The 23071-nt window shown below is 43.6% G+C and overlaps 1 protein-coding gene and 1 long non-coding RNA gene across 3 annotated transcripts in view; both read left to right on the forward strand.

Moving 5' to 3' along the window:
* The first annotated feature begins 218 nt into the window (after positions 1–218).
* On the forward strand, positions 219–21384 carry LOC118686823 (uncharacterized). The gene is made up of 5 exons (XR_004980249.2): positions 219–816; positions 17955–18050; positions 19513–19554; positions 20183–20209; positions 21230–21384. It is a non-coding gene; the product is annotated as an uncharacterized LOC118686823 (long non-coding RNA).
* A 364-nt stretch (positions 21385–21748) lies between these two features.
* MPPED2 (metallophosphoesterase domain containing 2) overlaps positions 21749–23071 on the forward strand; it is a 118141-nt gene continuing 116818 nt past the window's right edge. Inside the window, exon 1 of one of the 2 annotated variants that reach the window (XM_036384601.2) lies at positions 21749–21788. The gene's annotated coding sequence lies outside the window, so the exon portion shown is untranslated. Of the gene's footprint in view, positions 21789–22332; positions 22442–23071 lie in introns of those variants that run through there. The other variant, XM_036384598.2, reaches the window with a different exon arrangement.

Below are 23071 nucleotides of genomic sequence, written 5' to 3' on the forward strand. Positions count from 1 at the left end.
GAAACGGGGCTGCCACCACCGGAACGGGGCTGCCACCACCGGAACGGGGCTGCCACCACCTAAACGGGGCTGTCACCTAAACGGGGCTGTCACCGAAACGGGGCTGCCACTGGAATGGGGCTGGGGCTGCCACCACGGCCCGAGGGACTGGAGCTGTCGCCGAAACGGGGATGGGGCTGCCACCGGAGCGTTGCTGTCACCGTCACCAAAACGGGGCTGCCACCACCGAAACGGGGCTGTCACCAGCAAAACGGGGATGTCGCCGCCACCGGAACGGGGCTGCGGCTGCCACCGCGGCCAGCGGGATTGTCACCGAAATGGGGCTGCTACAGCCCAGCTGGGGTTGTCCCCGCAGAGTCGGGGTTGTCACCGCTCCAGGGCTGCCACCGCAGATCAGGATTGTCATCGAGCCGGGGCTGTCCCCAGGAAGCCAGGGCTGTCAGCACCGAGCCCAGGGCAGCCATCCCCGTGTCCCCTGGTGTCCCTCGGGTGGCACGGCAGGCTCAGGGGGCCCTCCCGGGCTGCCCCTCTGTGTTTGCCGGGCTGGAACCCACCCGGGTTGTGTGAGCTTGGGGACAGCCTGGTTGTTTGCTGTGCATCGAGCTGGCCCTGTTTGGAATATTAACTTAATGCCTGCAGTCCCTATATTGTTTAGATTTAATATAGAGCCTAAATGTCCGCTTCCATATTAGTTAGATTTAATATAGAGCCTAAAAAGTGTACTCTATTCTTCAGGAAAGAAAATCTAGCAGTGGGCTCTTGGAGACCTTTGGAGTTGAAATAGCTGCAGGACTTAAAAGAGTGTGGTAGTTTTTAGTAAGTGTTTTCTCCTTCTCAGAAATTAAGCACTTTTGCCTGTCTCTCATTCAGCAGCTGAATGTCTTGAGAGCTTTGAGAGTTGAAGCTGGCCCATCAGGTGTGCAGAGCACAGTCCCTGGCCTTGGTGCAGGCAAAGGCTGGGCCCTGCTCCGGGGATAGGTCCGGCCTAACTTAGCGCTGTGTCCGCTGCTTTCTCCCTCTTCAACCCGTAAATGGCAGGCGGTGGGATGGAAGGCAGGGGTGGTTCGGTGTCATGGTAACTTGCCCGGCTCTGGCCGGGCTGTGCATGAAAGGCAGGGCCGGAGGAGCTGCGTCCCTCACACATCATCACCTCCGGCAGCAGCGGGGCGGCTGCTGCGGGGCCGCTCCTCGAGGATGCGCTGGGAGGAGCAGCATCCACCGCTCTGCCCTGCATCACAGCTCTGCCCTGCATCACAGCCCCTCGCAGTCTGGAAAGGAAAAACGGGCAAAGGGATGGCCGACAGAGCTGCAGGAGCGGTGTTAGTTGAGGAAACAAAAGCGCAGAGGTGGGGGGGAGCTTGTACAGTTCTTGTACGGTTCTGCACCCCTTTGTGCAAATGCCTTGTCTTCATTTTGCTGCTTACCCTGTTTTACCCTTTTCCTAAGTTTGCATATAGCTGATGTTCCTAGATGTTTTCATATGCTCTCAACAGGAATTGTGATGATGTGAGGCTTTCCTGATCTCCAGGCTAATATGCTTGTATAGGAAGGCACTGTTTGGTGAAAATAAGTAAATAAGTGTTTTTACAAGGCAGCACGTGTGTGGGACTGGTCTAACCAAAGGCCAGTTTAACTGAGAGTGGTTTCAGCTTTCTGTGGATGGTCTGGCAACAGAGCAGCCTCTGAGGTGAAGAGACATTAGAAAGAGAAATGTGAATGTGTGATTTTTTAAAATTTTCTTCCAAACCCCTGCTAGCATCTAGCAAAGCGTGCAGGCTGCTTGCATAGCCTGAGATGGCAGAAATGCTCCCAGCTGCAGTGCCAAAGCTCTTCCCTGTTCCCAAAGCAAAGCTCTGAGAGGATCAAACAGACAATGATCTCAGCACAGGTCCCCACAGAAACGTCCACTAACCCCAACTCTGGGAAATTTTCAATTTCCAGAATGGGCAAAAATAGTAAGAGAATAAACCAGAGAGAGAGTGTGTGTGGGTGTTGGAGGAGGGTGGATGGAATCTGAGGCAAGTTGCATTTTATTTTTTTTTTTTTCATTTGCCCAGACAGATTCCACTGTGAACATGTAATGGTTTTCACTGAGGCACTGTGTTATTTTAAGGTAAATCTGCTGACTTCAGAATGCATAATCAGTTTCATGATCGTAATAAATTCTATCACAGTCATCTCTGGTGGGAAAATGGAAGGAAACACACAAAGCAAGGCTGCCAGGACAGCTTGCTGGTTAGGATGCTAGCTTGGAAACCATGTCTTTCTGGCTTTTTAAGGAAATAATTTCAAAAGCATCTAGGTCAATTAAAAGCTCATTCTGAAAGCTTCGTAGGCACTCACAATTTAAATCTGTCTGAAAGATACTTTTGAAATCACTGCAGTTCAGATCTACAGCTGTAAAATTGGCAATTGCAGTACTTCTTGCAAAGGTGATGTGTGAATACAATATATTTGAAAGCAGCTGAAGCCAAATAGAAGCTCTCTGAGGAACTGGGGTAGACAGCCAGCCAGCCAGCCTGCACAGGCTGTGGCACTGGGAACGCTGATTCACCAGCAGCCACAGCTTAGGCAGTTCAGGCATCTCCCCCCTCCTGGCAGGTTGAACCCAGCTCTTGCATGTGCTGCCACAACTGTTTGCACAGCAGTACAGAGAGCTTGATCAAGGAACAGATCCAGCTGGTAAAAGATAAAATACACGCTGAGTGCATGGCAACACAAACGACTGCGCCAGCCAAAACACTGCTTGGCACGTGGAGCCCAAGGAGGGAGGATGGGAGCTGCTTCAGCAACCTGCTGCCAAATGCAAAATCTCAGTCCCTTCTTATTTTTTTCAGGCACCTTAAATGTTAATCTAGAAAGGTAAAAGTGATGTTCTAATGTGCAAAAAGACCATGGTCTGATGAGACAACTGCAAGATTTTTGTTAGTGATTTCTATATGAGGAAAGCTGGCTCTGTGATTTATGTATTAAAAAAACAGAGGTAAAATGAAACTGAAGTTTTTTTTAACAAGGGAATTAGCTCATAAAAAAATATTACTTAGAAGTCATGCTGTTATATTTTGATTTTTCTAAGTAATATAATAGAAAAGTTAAAAATGGACCACTGCCTGTAAAAAAAGGCAGCTATAATTTTTTATAACTTTCCTTAGAAACTTGTGTTATGTATCTTTTCCAGTATTACTTTTTAATTACCACTGCCCAATTGTGAGATAAATCATTGCTGCATTGCCCTTTTCTATTTGAGATAAAGATCCTCATACTGTAGGTTTGTCTTTCCAGGCTTCAGTGGCGGTACACTAAAAATGAATTTCATCTATTCCATGTGACACAGGTTGTTTAACAGGAAAATGTTTTTATTAGAAGAACTGGGTTAAGGGTCCATCTGGAACCAATTGAATCCTCTAATGGCCTAACCCTCTATTTCTAGAGGGAGAGAGGAGAAAAAGCAGAGAGCAAATCCAGGCTAACAGTGTAGTTGTGCAGTGTGAATTTAAGAACTTTCCCCTTTGCTCCCCCCCAGCCTCTCATTCCTGCTCTCTAGCTGTAATTTGCCACGTCTTCAGCTTTGTGCATACAGCTATTTCCGTGACTTGCTGTAAATTACACTCTTCAAATCACGGCTGTTAAAAGTCATCATGAAAAAAGGACGAGGGGGGCACTTAAATGGGGCAAGTGAGGGAAGAGTGAATTGTGCTGGGAGAAAGGAAATGGGTCTGAGGGAAGCCCAGGGCTTCCTCAAGCCCCTGTCACTTGAGGCAGGCAGCCCATGTGCCATTTAATTACAGGCTCAGCCGTGGGCTTGGGTGCTCAGCAGCCCTCTTCAGATAATCCAAGTAGCCCTGCACCTCCCAGGCCAGCATGCTTTGGATATATATGGATATATCCATCCATATAGGAAGCACTGGAAAAATGGAAGGCCTCTTAATGAAGCTGGGTTCAATGTCCAGTGAGGATCCCAGATGTATTTCTGTTATTCCAAGTGGCTTTGGCTCAGATAAAAAAGAAAAATAACAACCCAAAGGGAAAACATTTGCAATAACATTGCTTTAGAAAGGAGTTCGTATCAAAAAGGCATTGAGGCAGCAATTGTCCTGATGTTACATTGTTTATAAACCCAGAATTTAGCCTTATTTATTTTCATCTTCTGGCACAATGTTAAGCAATTTCTTTCTCAAGTGCAGAATGGCCTTTTAGACATCAAATGCCTGCTACTTGTCCAGGACAAAAAGGGCTGCAGCACATATATTAATGTATGTCCTGGGATTCTCCATGCTTCTGATTATATTACTTCTTGAGTTTCCTAGCAGAAAGTTAGGGTCATTCTGGATGTATATTACTGTACTTGTCTTGGCCAAAAACCACCTTAAATGTTTGTTAGTGATAGAGGAAAAAGTGAAATAGAAAAAAAAAATTCTCCCAAAGGAAAATAATTTTCATTTCTGAAGCTGGCCATTGAAAACATTTTATCTCCAAGTCAGGTTGCATTATTAACTTGTATCAGTTTGGACTGATAGCAAAATGTGGAAAAATAATATTATGTTTCTAATAGAAAAAAAAAAAAAACAGCTAGGAAGTCTGAAGCTGTCTGAATTTTATGTAGCTCGTGTTCCTTAGCACCACATCTCTGGCAGAAACAATATAGGGTAGAGCACAGTGAGAGGAAATGAACATAAAAAGTGTTAATTGTGTTAATATTAGTGGATGTATTCATGTGTGTGTGTTTGGGGAGGAGATAACTGTGCAGTTCACTGCTAACCTCCTCTGCCTAAATGCACTGTGCAGTTATTTGAAATAGCTTGTGAAAAAGATAAAATCCTAAGTGCAAAGAACCTAAAAAGGCATCCACATTGAGAAACTGTACCCAGTTGATTATTCAGCTGGCAAAATGGGAATTTCAAGTTGCATAGACAGCTAATTGTGGCCTGCCTGTGGAATGACAGGTCTATAATTTTTAGTTTTGTGCACATTCAAAGCCAGTCACCTTGACACTTAACAGTCCATTATCTGCTGGCCACCGACCATATGATGATATTCAAAGAGTGACAGGTCTTTTCCATTACAGAATGATAAAATGCACTTTGCTTTATTTGGATAAAGCTGTCTTCAGAGACAGCACAAACCAAGTGCTTATCTGATCCTTGCATGCAACAATGACACTGAGACACCTTTTACTCCACAGGGCTAACCTGGTTTTTGTTGGGTTTATTTTGTTGTTGTTGTTGTTGTTCTTTTGGGATAAAGATGAGTGAAATTGCTATTCCCAGCATTGTTTTGTAGGAGAACAGACAAGCTGGCATTCATATCTATGATTTCTTTCAGTATTAAATAAGACAGATTGCAGGAAGCATTGGGACACAGGTCATGCAACTACATGATTCATAATCTAAGGAGAAATGTTTGGGGTTTTATAAAGAAACTGTTTTCAGCATGAATACAGAGAGAGGTCAAAAAAACACGTCCCAGGATATTTTGCTATCAAATAACAAAAAACCCCAACAAATCAGGCCTTTGACTGCAGCTCAGCCAAGGGGCTGGATCCCATAGCCAGGGGCTCTGGGTGAGGTGAAGGTGTCTGTGCCTCTGTCCCTTGAGGCTGGGGGCTGTAAGAAAAGCACAGCTGGGAGGGAAGGCAGGGTTTGGAGGATGTTCCTCAGCTGAGGAGTGATGCAGGGAGGGTAGGGAAGTGTCAGAATTCAGAACATCCGTCTGGCTGTCCTGGATTGCCAGGACCCCTGCCAGGGGGCTCAGAGACCCTGGCACAGAGCCCAAGATGCCCCTGTGGTTTTGATTATGACCCATAGAGGCAAGTTACCAACCTTATATGAAGATCTGCAAGCCATGAAAGTTTAAGTAGAGTAATAGTTAGTTTGTCACAGGGTGAGAAATAGATTTTTTGGGTTTTTAGAATGGGAGTTCATGGGGCAAGATGGAGGGATCTGGACATGTCCAGCCTTTCTCCTTCTTCTTCTTGGCCTCCATCTTCTGCTGGGATGTTGGCACTTTCAGATTGGTTTAAGGCAGAAGCTCACTGTCTAACATAGGTGATAGGTATTTGTCGGAAGCCAGGAAATTCCTCTGGCTGCCCTGGAGGGCTCCAGCCCCTGCCCAGGGGGCTCAGAGACCTGGGCATAGAGCCCAAGATTTAGCCATTGGAAAAACAATTGGAATCAAGCCCATTTGATTTAGCCCTTGGAAAAAACAATTACCAACCTTTAGATGAAGAATTACAAGCCACAAAAGTTTAAGTAGAATAATAATCAGTTTGTCACGGGGTACGAAATAGGTTTTTTTGGGGTTTTTAGAATGGGGGTTCAGGGGGCAAGATGGAGGGATCTGGGTGTGTCCAGCCTTTCTCCTTCTTCTTCTTGGCCTCCTGCTGGGATGTTGGCACTTTCAGATTGGTTAAAGGTAGAAGCTCACTGTCTAACATAGGTGGTAGGTATTGGGAAGTTATGGTAAATAATGTACACATAGTTTTTAATATAAAAATATAACATCACCCCAAGGACAGGCAGGGTGCCTCTGTCTGACCTGCTGAATGGATCTCAGCAGGCAGAGAAATAATTTTATAGATAAGGAACAATAAACAACCTTGAGACCAAGAAATGAAGAGCTCTGACTCCTCCTTTGACTGCCAGGCTGGGAAAAGAGACTTTCTAACACGTCTCAGAGTCACTGTGAGCAGCTCAAGCCCCAAGAGGGAAGCTGTGCAGAAGCCACAGTGGGCAGGGGGAGCCTCTTCCTGCTGTCCCTCTGGGCAGGGCAAGCCGTTCCTTCAATTGGAGCATATATATTGACAATTTGAGCGTATTTATGTGAGTATATCACAGACAATGGGAGCACAGGAGCTTGCAGTTCTCCAGAACCTCACGGGAGATGGGCCAACAGCAGCCATGAGCTTTGTTTTGGCCTCAGCACCGGTTTCTGTGCCAAACCCTTCTCCCTGAATTTCGTTTATTTATTGCTAAATGTCGGTTCTTAGCTGTGAATTCCGAATGTGCCTTTTGAATAGCTGCTCTTCAAGTGTTCTTGGACTTTGAGCAGAGAGTCAGGATTGTTTTTCTTAGCCAGCAGGGCCTGCTCCAGCTCCCAGGGACATGAGTGGGGAGATGCTGACTGATTCATGATGTGCTGGAGCAGGGTCTATAGGAGTAACCCTGCAGAGATGGGCTTTTCCAAGACATAACTTTTATCAGCACTTCATTTTGTAGTGATCTTTAAAATGATAAAGATCCTGCGAATTACGAATTCACAGAGCACTTTTCTTGAGCTTTTGGAGTGAGCAACGGTGACTTTTGCCACTGGAAAAAATGATTTGGGGGTTTCCCAAATGATACACAACTGTCAATTCAATGTTAAATACTATATATATATATATATACACGTACATATATACATATACACACTTACAAATATTATATGTAGTAAATATATTTCAATATACTATAGTATATATAATAAATAATAAATGAAAATAATACATAAAATATATAATGATACAAAATATTTATATATACCATAATATATCATATTTAGTATATTAAATATATTTTATATCATGTGTATTATAATATATAAAATATTATGTATATAGTATTATATATGCTATATTATATTATGATATATAAAATACATATATTATGTATTTATATATACTATATAAATACTATATACCATATATAAATACTTAAATTGTTATAAATACTTTATATATAAGTATATAAATACTATATATATCTATATATACTGTATACTTGTATTTATATATAGTATATTATAAATATAGAATGTATTTATTTATACTATAATGTAACTATATAATATATATTTATCATATATGTTATCTTATAGATATAAAATATCTATAAGATATACTATAATATATGTTATATTTATAATTTAATATCTAGAATAAATATATTTATAAATACTGCTTTTTTAGGTCCTTGCTTTCTCAAAACTACAATATTTTTATGATTTTTTTCCCCACAAAAATATACTTTGCATGCAAACTTTGAGTCTCCTGTGTTCTCAAGTATACATAAGATATACTATAATATATATTACATTTATAGTATAATATCTATAATAAATATATTTATTATATAAAGTAGTATAATTATATTTAGTAGTATAATTATATTTTATTATATAAAGTAATATTTATATAGAATTCTATATTCTATATAAATACTACTTTTTTATGTCCTTGCTTTCTCAGGAGTGATGATAAAACTACAATATGTTTACGATTTTTTTCCCCACAAAAATATCCTTTGCATACAAACTTTGAGTCTCCTGTGTTCTCAAAGGTACAGAAGATATACTCTAATAGATATTATATTTACAATATAATATCTATAATAAATATATTTTTATATATTACTTTTTTAGGTCCTTGCTTTCTCAGAAGTGAGTGATGATAAAACTACAATATGTTTATGATTTTTTTCCCCACAAAAATATCCTTTGCATGCAAACTTTGAGTCTCCTGTGTTCTCCCATGTGCAGTGCACTGCAAATATTTCTGCACAGCTGTGGAGGAAAGGCTGATGAGCAGAGCACAGTCTGAGAGAGCAGTCAGGAGCCTTCATTTGTTCCCTACATGCTGCAATAATACTAATACACCTTTTACTCTGTAGAATGGCTTCTACTTGGGGAACTGTGCTTTCATCCAATTTTCTTGCAAATAATGAACAAGTTCCTCCAGGTTTATTGGCGCTACCCTGTGCACGCTTTTTTTTTTTTTTTTTTTTTTTTTTTTTTTTTTTTTTTGGTGTAAATTATTTATTCTGCTAATTTAACAGCAAACAGTCCTGGCTAGTGAGCTTAGTGAGGCAATTTCATATGTATTGGTTGTAGGTTAATTATTTAGGGATTGAGATATCTCTGATAATGCCAAATAAGTACAGACTTCATCAGAGAAAGCAATTGAATGTGTCCAGCTTTTCCAAATCTGAGATCATGCAACCATCGTTTGATGGTCATTAAGTTTGGTGTTTTATTGCAAAGAACACGAATGTGTTTGTTTGAGGTTGCCCACAAGTTAACCCTTGTAGCTCCTTTCCCAGGAGGTTTTTTGTTTTCCCCCAGAAGCTCCCAATCAACTTTTTGATCCCTTTGAGCTGACCAGAATGTTCCAATCCACACATTGTGTTCTTGTGGAAATGGAGGCTGTTAAGGATGTTTTTGGATATGTGTCTTGTGGGATACCTTAGTGGTTTGGAGGCTTTAGACACATGAATGCTGAGGAGGCCACAGATAAATCACGTTTAGGACCACAATAAACACCCTCTGCTGATTTTTCTCTAAGGTGGTGTGCAGGGACACAGTGCACCTGGCCTCACTGCTGTAATTGTCACTGTTTTTAGGGAGAGATTTGGATGCCAATCATTTGTAAGAAACATGAAATATCTCATGTCCTGTAGCATCACTCTCCAGTTTAATGGGTGTTTTGTAATTTCTTTAATTCAGCGAGGAAAGCATTATTCTCATGAGGACTTTTCAGCTGACATGCCATAACTGGGTGATTCATTTGAGGGAGCAGAGCCTGGGAAGACCATGTCAGAAAAGCAGGGTGAGGAGAAGGCTGTGAGCAGGGCTTGGCGTGGATAACATGTTGAGGCATGGTTGTTTCTATTCTGCCATCTCTATTTCTGCAGCAAAGTTACTGCTCTGTGCTGCGCTTGGCTCCTTAAAAAGCACTCAAGAAAGCCCCGCAGAAGGGCAAGAAACTCTCATGTTCAGGTTCTGACACCTCTTCAGTAGCAGCTGGAGGGGTTTTATTTTTTAAAATGGGGTAACCTGCTCTGTAGGCTGGTTTCTGGGGGGCAGTGGGTGTTTGGGCTTTGTTTTTCCTTCTCTTAATGCTTGATTTGGGGTGTTGTGGTTTTGTTTGTGTTTAATACACGTGTGGATTCGTTTTTCATGTGAAATTTAAAACAAGTTGCAGGTGGTGGGGAAGATTTGAGATGCTCCTTTCCTCTTCCTAAGGCAGTTCCTCCTGCAGCTGTAGGTCAGCCTCCACAGAAGTGCTTGCTCCCTTGGAGATGAGCTGAGAAGATGCCCTCAAGGATGGGTTTGTTGAGGTCTGTCCAGGGTTCCAGGTGGCTGTGGGGTGGGAATAAAGAGGTGCTTTGTGCAGGAACTGCTGTTGTGTTTGGGATGCAGAGCAGGTGGTGCACAATTCCCAAGCTGCATTACCAACTCCCAGTTTACTCCCTGTTGTACCTGGTGGCATGGGGGCAAAGCTCACAGCCCATCTGCCTGGAAAGGAGGGCACAGGGCTGGTTTGGATGTGCTCAAACTGATCAGGGAAACCTGAAATGAGGACACTTGACAGATTCAGGGGTTTCTGGGTGGAATGTAACCTTTAAAAGGCCCAAGAGAATAGCACATGGTCTTTCAATGAGTTCCCTCACTTTCACATTGTTCTTTGGTATGAAATGTTTGACAGAGATTCCACCTGCCTGTTCCACAAGTAGGTCAGCATTTGATAACTGCATTAAAATTGTAGTTTCCTAAATCCTCTCTCTCACTATAATCCTGCCTGTCCCTCTCAATTTTCCTATGTTCTAACGCGCCGTAATGGAGAAAATGTGGAGCCTTTTTTTGAATTATTTCCGAGTTGTCACCCACAATGAAGCTGTTTTGTTTTAGGTTTGGGTCACATCTCTTCCCCAAAAGCCTCTGAAGACAGACATCACAGCTATGATGCCACAGAGGAAAGGTTTTGTCATGTAGAAGGCCATGTCTTTTTGTATTGTTCTGGAAAAAACCCACCAAGTGTTTGGGCCTGTGAAAGGGACATAAAGTATATATTTGGAATATTTAAATATATTTGGTAATTTAACTCTTCAGCCTGACACTCAGCTCATTTTCAATGTAGCCCGTCACTTCTGGTGTGACATTACTGCAAACCTCCTGATTAAAGCCAGCTCTCTTATGCATACTTTACCTCTATGACCTATGAGTAGCTTGAAACCATTTGAACTCTGTCTAAATTGGATCCCCCTGGTTGTAAGTGTTACTGCATGTCAGTTCTGTGTCAGTTGGATGGAAATCTTGCTGCAGAGGATGAAAGTTCACAGCTCAGTATTAATCTACTGGGCAAGCTACATCTAATGCCTTCAGTTTTCTTGAAATATAGCTCCCAATGACCTCTGACAGGTAAAATACAATGCAGGATTTTCTAATATTCATTTTCAGTGTAGCTATTTAAAATAAGGCATGGATCATCCTTCTGTACCAAATAAATGCTGTGAGAGACAAAATTAAGAATAGTGACAAGTGGATTATTGGATGTGGAGACTTTGGTTAATAAAATATGTCTAGGTCCATTACTCCACAATTGTCTTGGAATAGGAAATGCAAATCCTGGCTGTGCTAGAGGAGGGTGTGTAGGGATGAGCTGCTGGCTGGGATTCCCTTGGTATCTCTTGGATGAGACTTTCAAACTGCTGTGTGAGCTTGGGAAAGAAAAATAAATAAATTCCTGAAGCTGCATGGCTTCTGGAGCAGGCAGCATCAATCACTGAGTGGAGCCTGTCTCCAGCTCACAACCAGGAACTTGGGATTTAGCACCAGCTACTGTTTTAGAAGAGAATCTGTGCAGATTTGTGCAGCTTGGATGACACCATTATCAACATCCTGTGCTGATACACAGTGACAACTGTGACACCTCTGCTCTTGTCGTTGGTAGGGAGAATTCCAAGTACATTACATTTGGGTTTGCTTTTGAAGGGGCCTCTTTTGGGCTCAAAATCCAAGCCTAAAAAAGGGAAAATGCACTGATAAGTGCAGGTTTGTAAGTCTGCAACTTCCTCTCGCTTCTGTTTAAACTAACAGCAAAACTCATACCTCTTTCATGGCAGCAAGTTTGACTTCTAAATATTTATTTAGAGTCTGAAAGGAAATTCTGCATTCATTGCAAATCCCAAACTGTCTCTAAAAAGAGTGGGATTTGGTGGGAAGGAGGAAATCCAACCTGAGCTCTGCTTTGCAGGGGGATGCTGCTGGTGCTGGGAGGGAGGGATGCTCCTCAGGCACTAGACAGGAATCAAATCAATATTTCTCAAAGCCCTGCTGCAGCCCCACTGAGAACTGACCAAGTGTGCTGTGCTGGGCCTGGAAGGAGCCTGGGGCTCTGCAAGGAGCCTGGGCTTCAGCCCTGTGTTTAAAGAGAAATTTCAGTCTAGTGAGAGGGTACCTACTCAACAGCATCTTTGGAGCCCTTCCAGCTCCTCTGGTTCTGGAGCTACAGTTTGTCTTTACAAACAGAGAAGTCAGATAAAATATCCCATCTGATGACTCTCATCCTGTCACTCCTCTCAGGGAAGCACAAAACAATGGTAATAAATCAGTACTGCTATGGCCAGAGGTATTTTAAGACAGTGACAGTCAGATCAGTTCTTGGACAGTTCAGGAGCATATTTTCCTCTTGCTTCTATTTTTAAACTCAGGCTTCTAAAATCCTGACAGCCTGGCTCTTTTTCCTGTGACTCACACAAAGAAATAAATTTTTGATTACAACATGTGCAAGGGCCCAGAGCCCAAAACTTTCAAGTTAGCTTCTGTCAGGGGCTCTGAGGCCTGGAATTGAAGGATAGGTATCAGATGTTGGAGGAGCTCCCTGTGGGTGCAGAGCTGGGGTCACACTCATCTCTGGGAGACCAGAGCTCACCCAGAGGCAATGCCACAGGACTTCTCTCTGAGTTCCTGCACACTTTCTGACATAAATATAGAATTACAGCACCAGGGACTCTTGCAACAATGTAACCAGAGCAAAGTATTTGAAGAAATGGAAATTCAGCGGCATCTTGCAGACTATGGCAATCTGGTGGCTGGTGGGCTTTAATCATTGATTTTTTGCTGTGTTAATTTGGCAGTATTGAACGTTCAGACCCGACAAATAGGTGGAAAAGAGCACTCTAATGAAAATCCATCAGAAAATAAGGGAATGCTTCAAAGTACCAGGAGAGTGTGCAGCTGGATTCTGGGCTGGAGGAATCAAAGCAGGGACTGACAGCAGTGAGCTCTTCCCTTGCTGTTCATTGGCTCACACTCTTCATTTTGATAGAGACCCCCAGATATGGAGGAGTAATTTGCCCTTTGTAGAACTCCCATATGTGGGAAATTTTCTTCTTAAGCTTGCACAGAGGGCTTTATGACAGGCCAAACTTGAAAGAGTAGAAGGAAGCCAAGAACAGTGAATAAAATACTATGGTTTCATGGTTTTTGCATATGAAACAGCTGGCTGGAAAATCATGTATACTTAAATTTTTTTACATCCACAGCTAATGTCTAATCTCAAAAATAGGAGCTTGATCTCAAGGCAGGGCAGCATGTGTGCTCTTTTCAATTTTATCAATTTAACTGGAAGTGAAGCCAAGGATTTCAGTGGCATGAATGTGATCCTGTATTGTCTGCTCAACATCAAGTACAGCCTCAGCCTGAAGCTTGGACAGAAGCTTAAGTATACATTTTATTCTAGATTTGCCCTCCTTAAGGCTAGCAGGTTGTTCTAAATGGGAAAAAAATCACTGTCAGATGATTAGTTTGTCTTGCTGGTGGGTAGAGCCACAAGCTGATCTGGAGAAGTTTTGTGTCTGGATTTGTTTTAAAAGCTGGAGCGTTTTGTATGCTTGGCCCTATACTGGATATGGGCTTGTGGAAAGCTGGAACTGAACCCCTACTTTTTCCTTTGTCTTCTGCATCGCCATATTGGTGTTTTTAATGTTTTCCTTTTGCCTTCTCCCTCCCCGAGGTGGGACATCTAGTTCTGTAGACACAGTTTGTCTTTACAAACAGATAAATCAGATAAAAGGTCCCATTTTGGGACATCCCAGTGGGCGGGTCACTGTGGCAAGGAGGGTGGTACAAACAGAGCCCCTGCCCAAGGCTGTGCAGGTTTGAATGCACAGCTGGAATCCACTGAAGCCCTCCCTGGGGGCACACCAGGTTTAACCACACACCTGGTTAAATTCTAACTGAGGCTTAGAGCTGATTTCATGAACTGGTTTTCTCTGAGAAAGCAATTTTCTGAGCGTGGTCCCAGTTTGGGATGGATCACAGAAGTCACAAAAGATGGAATTGTGATCAGTGGGTCTGAGGGGGCAAAGGAACACTGAAAAACTCCTCACCTGCATGGTCTGGGTTAGCTGGCAGGGAAAATGACTTTTTAACACGAAGGTTTTGAGGTCACCTCATGGGAAAAGAGATCAGAACCCACACCTAGATTAGTTTAGAAACCTGAATGTATTTCCAGCAAGTCCTCTCAGGATTCCACTTGGCATTTTTCTACTAAGCTCCTATCTATATATTCCCTAGTAGAAAGGAATCTTCAAGATAATATCTTCTAGATATTAGACATTATGAGATATCAGCTTTCTAATTAGGCTTATTGGTAATTAATCTGCATAAATCCATATGCAGAAACGTCTCATTACAATTCTTTGAAAACATGATACAGGACATGCAAGAGATGTTTGTGTCTGCTCATTTTCCATTTCATGGTTTCTGCCATCCCTGTGTCATGGTGGGGTTGAAGGTACAGTTTAGTTAAATTTTCAAATTTTAGAAGCTCCTGCTTGGTATCCGCTGCTCAATCTTGATATTGTCTTTTGTACATGAAAATGTTGATGACTGTACTGAGGGATACATATTTGAATTGAATAATAACACTGTTTCTATAATTTCTGTGTGTTTTGTTGTTTAGTTGTGTGGGTTTTTGGAGATTTTTGTGTTTGGTTATTGGGGTTTTTTTTGTTACTTTGCAGTCTTTGCTCAGCTCTGCAAGCACACTGAGATGTGTCAGGAGGAATAACATATAGCTGCAGTCCATCATCTGCATTCCCTTTGCATTAGGTGTAACACTGGCATGAAAATCAGAGCCCCTGCTCCAATTTTTCCAGCTGTCTCTGTCTCCCTGTGATCTTTTTGTACAAATTTTCTGGCAAGTCTACGAATGTGCACGCTTATATCCCTTTCTTGGGCATGCATACACTTTTTTCTATCTCAAAACATGGGTAGAACTAAATAGAATAATTCATTTTTTCCCCCAGTAATATGAGTGTGTGTTTACTGATGTAGGTAAACATCAGTAAACAAAACATACATCTAATATACAAAAATTACAATATCTTCTTTCTTTGTCCTCTTGCTCTCAGATCTCTATGTAAGTTTGGTTTGTTTTCATTCAAAATGTATGAATAAAGCAATATCAGGATATTTTCACTGCCATCATCAGGCCTTATTTATACTTTTACAGCTTCAGGAATTGTTAACTTTTAGGCAATAAATGTCATCTTACTTCTGAGGTCGTAGTTATTTTATTCCCCTCAGTAATATTATTGCTTTGAAACTGTAATATGTTTTCTATTTTGGTGTTTTCCTGTTGCCCCCAGGGACCTGAGCTCTAACTAGGATTGGCCACGGTGCTGTTCTTATTCTGCACATGGTTCTGGGTAGGCAGGAGAGAGTGCCAGGACTGAACATGATATTCCATTGGAGCAGCTCCTGCCAAGCTTTTGGGCTTGAACAGTTTGGAGGAGACGTGATGTCACTGTCTCCATCAAAGTTGTACTGTATGTTTGTTTCAAAAATAACAATTAACTTAATTTCTTGTGGGTTTCCCTAATTTTTTGTATGTGCTCTCTGGTTTCACAGCCTTTGCACTGCGTTGCTTGTGTCCCGGTGGTGTTTCTGTTTCATTATTTTTCAAGCCGAGTTTGATGACACTGATTTAGCAGTTTCTCACAGTTCACTGCTCCAGTTTCCATCAAATTATACTTGTAGTTATACTAGACACTTTCATCATCAATTTCCATATGCCTCAAAGACATGCAGGGCCTGGTTTGCCAACACTGAACTCAAATTCCAGACAATAACTGGAATACAGGATTTCTGTTCCGAGGGTGCCTGAAACAAAGAGTGTAACATCCCTCAGTTCTTAGCAAGTGTTTTCAGCCTGGATGCATTCAAAATCCACACAATAACTGGTAAGGAATATTGATTGTTTTCAAAATGCCAAATCGAGGGATAAAAATGAGCATTGACCAGTACTGATACTGTAGGACCTTCACCATTCCTTCCCAAAAAGCTGGCTTACATTAGAGCACTGCCTGTGCATTTCAGGTTTGCTCTTTCCCCTCAGAATGGGAGGATTCCTAAGCAACATGAGCTGTGTTTTCTGTACAGCAGAGTCTGATAATGATGATAATTAGCACATAGTAAAGATTTTGGCTTCAGGCTCTTAGGTTTAAGTGTTACCTTCGGATCAGCAGTGTTACCAGGACATTTCAAGTGACAAGGCTCCTGAGAAAGTCTTTTCCTTCATTTAGAGAGCTCAGATTGGAAAATATGTCCATATAGGAACACCTGAAACCTTTAAAGGCTTTCTGTTATGGTTATCCTGCAGTTTTTTGTCAGGGCACCACAGTTCTGACCCAGAGGGAATCTGGATGAACCAGAACTAGCTGCAGATTTCCTGGAGAGCACAGTTCTTCGTGTCTGTCAAAAGCATGAAGTTAATTATGCAAGGCATGAAGTGAAGCTCTATTTGTTTAGATGTAAAGAGGTTAACTCTGAGTAGCTGTTGACAATAGTCATCATCATCATCAGATTAATTTGCCAGTAAATCTGTAGCCTTCAAAAAAAATATGTATAGAAGATAACACAGGAGTAATACTCTCTCTTCTTTAATACCATGTAAAATGCTTTTCTTGCACGGAGAAATAAGATCAATTTCAGGTTTTCCATTTGCTTTCCGTGTGGAATTTTGACTGATTTGGAGAATTTCATACATAACTTTCCATGCAATAGGAGAGAATAGCAATATTCTCTCAGGAGTAGTGAGAAGAATTTTTCTCTGTCTGCAGGAATTTTGGTTTGTGGAGCCTGACATTTGAAAAATGCAAAGGAAAACCACTTGACAGAATCTTCTGTCTGAAGTCAGAGGGACAGGGGTAGAGTTAGAGTGTAGACAGGAGGGCATCTGCTATCAGTGTGACTCCTCAGACCCATGGGGACACAGTTTGTGTTACACCAGGAGCAGAAGCAGTGTGTGACCAGGGTCTGCCACAGGACAGAGAATCTCTGTGATGAACAGGCCAAGGAGTTGAATAAGTTAAAGGTCAAGGAGAGGAGAGGTTTGTGAGACACTCTTCTGTACTAGCAATGCCTGTTTTCTCACACATCATCAGATTTTGGTACAAAATTGTTTGGTACAAAATGGGCTTTCAGTGCCTGAGCTGCAGGTGAATTAAACTGAAGGTTTTCCCATGCCCTGGCTTAGACTCAATTGAATAATCGAGTCAAATAATAAACTAATGAAATGATAAAGCAATCACTTGGGGATAAAAGGCATCCACCTTCTAAACAGGCAAATTGCAATGCAATGAATAGGATGTTAAAGCACCCACAGGTGTGTATTCCCTGCCACAGCTCACTGACCAGAGTGTGAGCCCCAAAACCTTTCCTTGAAATGTGCCCTGAGCCTCCAGCACCTGGGAGTTCCTGCAGTGATGCCTGTGCAGGAGCTGCTCTCCATCAAACAACACTTGCATCATAATGTACATACAAAACTGCCTTCTCTGTTGTGAAGAAATAAATCACACATGGATCCTTCTTAATTCTGAAAAACAAAATGTTCAGGGAAAATTATTAATATTTATAACATATGCTATTATTATATATACTAAATATAAATATATATATAATATATTATATATATATTATATATATATATATTATACTATAATAATATATATAATACTATAATAATATATAATATTATATATAATATATAATATATACATTTTATATATATAAATATATATAATATATATTTATATATGATAAATATATAATATAGAAAATATATAATACATAATATTATTAATATTATATGATATATAATATTAAAAAGATTAATGTTATTATTTCTTTTCCAGGTACCATGACTATCAGTTACACTGGGAGTTCTTAGAAGGACAGACACTTCTCCTCCAGCTGGGTGTTATTTTTGCATCACTTTATTTTTACAGAGGGTAAGTAGGAAAATTCCAATCAAATATTGAATTTTATTTAACCTAAAGGGGCGCAGCAGCAGACAAGCATTATCCTGTGACAAAGTTCTGGCCCATCAAATGTAAAAAGACTGTCCAGAGGGCAGCTGGTGATATTTCCTTCAGTAATCTTACCTGATGCTCTATCAGCAGAATAATGACCTGCTCTTCTGTATCTCCAGGTTCTGACAGAAGGCTCCAATTTCAGTTCCTTTTGGCAATTGTCATTTTCCTCCTCCTTCCTTTTCTATGGAAAGGCTGGGGGTTCTTCCTGAAGTGTTTGCTGGAGTACTGAACAGTTTATAGGCCTGTTTGTGAGGGGAAAAAGTCAGCTAGAAATTCATGATGGGACAGGTTATGAAAGTCCAAAGCCATGAGGTTTGGGGGGTTTTTCAGCTTTTGGGTTTCAATTAGCTGCTAGTTCCAGCCTGCAATTTTGTTAAGAAGCCCTAAGAGCTAAAAAACCCAACTTGCAAAATTGGAATCCTGTTGCTCTCGAGTTTTTTTTTTCCCTGTTTGTTTGTTGTTTGTAAGTAATGCTCTGTTTTCCTGTTGTTTTCATGTTGTTGGCCAGCATGCACACCAAGTGCCCTGTGACTTATGGCCTGCACGTGAAAGAACAGAGCAAGGGAGAATCTATCCAAACATATTCAGCAAATTTGGAACCTCGTGGGGCTCAGTGGGGCATGAAGCCCAAACTAATGCAGTTTTCTTCTGTTCCACAGTTAGGGAAGAATTTCTGCTTTAATGGGGGGAACGAGCCTGTTAAGATGCAGTTTTTGGTGGAATTGCACTGGTCTCTGCTGACATGTGGTAAATCCAGTGACTTTTGGTGAAGATTGCTACCAGTGGCCATCCACTGGACCAAAATCCACTTTGTTAAAATGTCAGGAAAATGAAAAAAATGTTAGGAAATTAAAAGATGCATTGTCTAGTACTGCACCAGCGTGTCCCAGTCTTTGCAGGCTGAAACTGAATTGTCTGCAGTGCAAATGAGAGCCCTTGGTGCTCTGATCTTAAAATGGCTAAAAAAAAATCCAGGAAATTGAAACAAACAACCCAAACTCCTCTGGTACTGTGTCCAAAGGAAAAATAGTGTGAAACCCTGGCCTGGCTCTTTCAGGAGGTGCAGCACATGCTGTGCCAGCCTTGGTCCTGCACTGCTTTGTGCCAGCACAAGGATTCATGACACTGCTGTGGGTCTGCCTCAAAACCCCTTCTGCCCTTTTGGAAGGAGCCTTTTTAAAATCTGATTTTTTTTCTTCATTTTTTTCTGTAGTTTGCCTGTGTTTGAAAGGTTTTTTTTTTTTTTTGGTTTGGTTTGGTTTGAATTCCTCTCTGTGCAAAAGATCTCTGAAAAAATCTGATTATTTAAGGAATGACTGCTCAGAGGTGGGCTTGAAGTTATTCATATATATATGAAGTTTCTTGTAATGCTTTACAGATAATTGGGAAATTTTTTTCCTGAAGTAAAGAGCAAAAATAGGTAGGTGTCTGTTGTTGAGGGTGTCTGAAGTACCCTGTGTGTGTCTCATAAGCTGTTAGCTCTGTCCTGTGCTTGGCAGAAACTGGAGGCAGTGATACCTATGAAATGTATTAAAGATGACATTATAGATTGTGAAGAATGGGTGTGCTTTTCTGGATTCTATAGTGTTTTATAATTTTGAACGTGCATCTCCTCAATCTGTGCATTTGATGATAATCACTTTGGATTCATACACGTGTAAAAAAAAACAGCATCCAGTGCCAACTCTGAACAGAACTAAAGTTTCATGTATAACATGTGTTTCATTATCATCAAGAGGCAGTATTAAGGTAAAGAAAAGCTGTTTGTTCACTGTTTTGAATTTCACCCAGCTAGAAAAATCACTCCTGTGACACTCAAACTCTGCATTTACTTTTTGGGTTTCTGAATTTATCTCTGAAATCCTTTTGTCATGTGTTTGTTAACAAATGCATGTTCCAGCCACAATATAGATATTTTATTTTTGTGTGCTTGCATTTTGATGCTGCTCTTGTGAATTAGTGAAGAAAGGCAGCAGGATTCTACTCCTTCCCTCAGAAAAACTCTACTCCTTCCCTTTACTTAGTAAAATATTTTTTCCTTCCTGTAGCAACTCTGGGGCCAGCAGGTTTCTAAGGTGAGTACCTCATTGGAAAGCATACTGAAAACAAGCAGTTTGTAAAAGGGAAAAGTTCTGCTGGGTGCCCTTAGCAGAAAATGTTCCAGAGTTTGTTAAGTCATGTATGAACAGAAATGCTCCTGATGACTGTGTTACAGCTTGCTGCTGTTGGTGAGCAGGTGTTACTGTGAAAAAGCTGCGAGCTTAGAAGCAGGTCCCAGTCTGGGTTCATACAAGCAAAACCCAAACAGCAGGAGCTTGCTGTGTGTAAGGACTAGTGAGGCAGGGAAGTGCCAGGGAAATGGCTGATCTCCTTCTCTACCACAGACAAGGTCTGCGAGCTTCCGAATTCCAGTCCCCTACGCTGTTCTTCCCTGTTCCTCTGTGCTAGGAGCTCCTTTTGTAGTGCCAGGGGCTCCAGATGTGTAAAGACAAAACAGGACAAGTCCTGGTGCTGTGAGTGTGGAGGAGGGATGCAGCAGGTTCAGGGTCAAACCTGCTCCCTGTCACCCCCCCTTGGTGTTCCTGGGACCAGGGGAGCTCTCCTGTTCTCTTTTGCCCCTCAGCTGCTCATCTCTCTCCCTGGATAGTCCCAGCAGGAGCATTTGTGAAGCGGACTGGGTGAGGAGGCTGACCCACACCAGAGCAGAAGGTTTTTCCTGGTGCTGAGTGGATCAGTTTCCCTGGTGGGTTCCCTGTTCCCACCAGAGTGCAGGGATACGGGTGGGATGCTGGATTGCTGGTTTTCCAGCTGGGTCACAGGAAGCCAGCTAAAAATACTCGTGCAGACTCCATCCCAGGAGAAGTTTCCCTGGAAGTGTTGCTCTGATTTGGTCAGGAGGACAACTCATCTCTGGGCCTTTTTGTCTGAAGGAGGAGTTTTCCTGTGGTGGTTCGCAGAGCTCACTACTTTCAAAAGTTATAATGACAACTGTAAAAAAAAAATCACAGTGAAAGGGAAAATTTGAGGAAAAAAGTCTTATGCCATTTAGTGTTTTTCAGGTTGTTTTTTTTTTACTTTGCCATGTTTCTAAACAGGACACTCCATCACAGTGGATTTCTGCCTGGCAATACAGGAGACCCTTCTCATGGCTTTCAGCAACAAAGGAAAACCTGCCTGCTTGCCATGCATATCTGAAGGATGGCTAGAGTCAAAATTACTTATTTAAAATATATGTCACTTATACTCACTAGTAGAGGCCTGCTATTTATTTTCTGTCTGCTCAACTATTCAAAAATATTTGGGCTTGCTCCTTCTGTCTTTCTTTCCTTCTGTCTTTCTTTCCTTCTGTCTTTCTTTCCTTCTGTCTTTCTTTCCTTCTGTCTTTCCCCTCATTGTCATATATTTTTGGAAGTCTCCCCTTTCCATTTGCTGTCTTGAAGGTAAAAGAACAAACACGTCAAATCTTTGTTACTGTTGTGGCTTTTGACACAATTGCTGTGATTTTGGCGGGGGTGGGAGGGGGAAGAAAAAAGTGGGGAAAAAAAAAAAAGACAACAGCCACATCCCTGATTTTATTTTCCCATAGGAAAGCCCCAGTTACCCTAAGACAATGCTCGGCCTGAAAGGCGAACCCTGGTGTTTCTGGTCGCTGAGGTGAGCTTACCTACAAAGGAGAAGGGCACCGCATCAACACCCGCTGACGAAAGGTGCGGCGGAAGATGCGAAAACCCGTTCTGAGGATTTGGGGGTTTTTAATTGTTATTACTTATTTATTTTGTCATCTCGGTGGGCAGCGGACGAGCCGCTCGGCGATGCGGGATGCGGGGCGGGTCGGGGGTCCCGGGGGGCTCCGGCTCTGTGACCCCGGCAGGGAGAGCGCAGCTCGGGGAGCCTTGTGCGCCACTTGGGAAATGCAGCAGCGCTCGCTCGCTCTCTCTCCCTCCCTGCCCGGGGGGGCGAAGTGCGAGGCAGCGGGAGGAGCCGTGCGTGTCTCTGTGTGTGTCTGTGTGTGTGTGTGTGAGCGAGCAGCGCCGTGGCCGCCGTGTTTCCTGGTGCCTGCTCCCTGACCCCAGTGGCAGCCCCGCTCACTGCACCGCGCCCGCCCTCGCCGCCGCCCCGCCGCCGCTCCCGCAGCCGGACCCGGAGCCGGAGCCGAGCCAGGGCCGCCGCCGCCGCCGGGCGCCGCCGCGGGGTCGGGCGCAGGCTCTGCCCCGGCCGCGCCCCCGCAGCCCCATGGAGCGGCCCCGCTGCCCGCGCTGAAGGCGTCCCCGACCCGCCCGCAGCGGCAGCCGGCGGAGGGAAGGAAGGTGAGCGGCCCCGGGCCGGTGTCGGGCGCAGCGGGGCACGGCGGGGGCAGCGGCGCACAAAGCGGCGGGTTAGAGGTGCCGTGTCATGGGCGGCAGCGCGGGGGGGCCGGGCGGCAGCTCCGGCGGCGGCGCCGGTCCAGCCTCCCGCGAACAATGCTGGGGATGAGCGCGGCCGCCCGCGCCCCCGCCGTGACCGCCCGAGCCCGCCGGGTCGGGTCGGGTCGGGTCGGTGCGGCGGCAGCGGCGCTTCCCCGCAGCCCGGGCGGCGATGTCGGCGGCGCTGAGCGAGGCTGCCCTGCCCTGCTCCGCTGCCCAGGCCGTGCCCCCGCTGCCCTCCGCCGCTGCCCGGCCGGGCGCGGGGGCGGCGGCGCGGGGGCGGCCCGGGGGCGGGGGCGGCGTGCGGGGCCGGCGTGCGGGGTCGGGGTGGGGGTTGCGGCGGCGGGGCCGGGAGGGTAGGCCGGGGAGCTTTGTGCTGGCTGGGGCCAGCGGGCGGGCGCGGGGACGGGGCTGCGGGCGCGGAGGGAGCCGGGCATGGGGGCGAGGGAGAGCGGGGGGGGACACGCCGCAAAAGTAAGGAGGGAAAGGCGGGTCGGCTCGGCGTTCCCCGCCGGAGTTGCCCCTCGCCCTTTC

The sequence above is a fragment of the Molothrus ater genome, chromosome 6 (assembly GCF_012460135.2).
Source record: "Molothrus ater isolate BHLD 08-10-18 breed brown headed cowbird chromosome 6, BPBGC_Mater_1.1, whole genome shotgun sequence".
Classification (NCBI taxonomy): Eukaryota; Metazoa; Chordata; class Aves; order Passeriformes; family Icteridae; genus Molothrus; species Molothrus ater.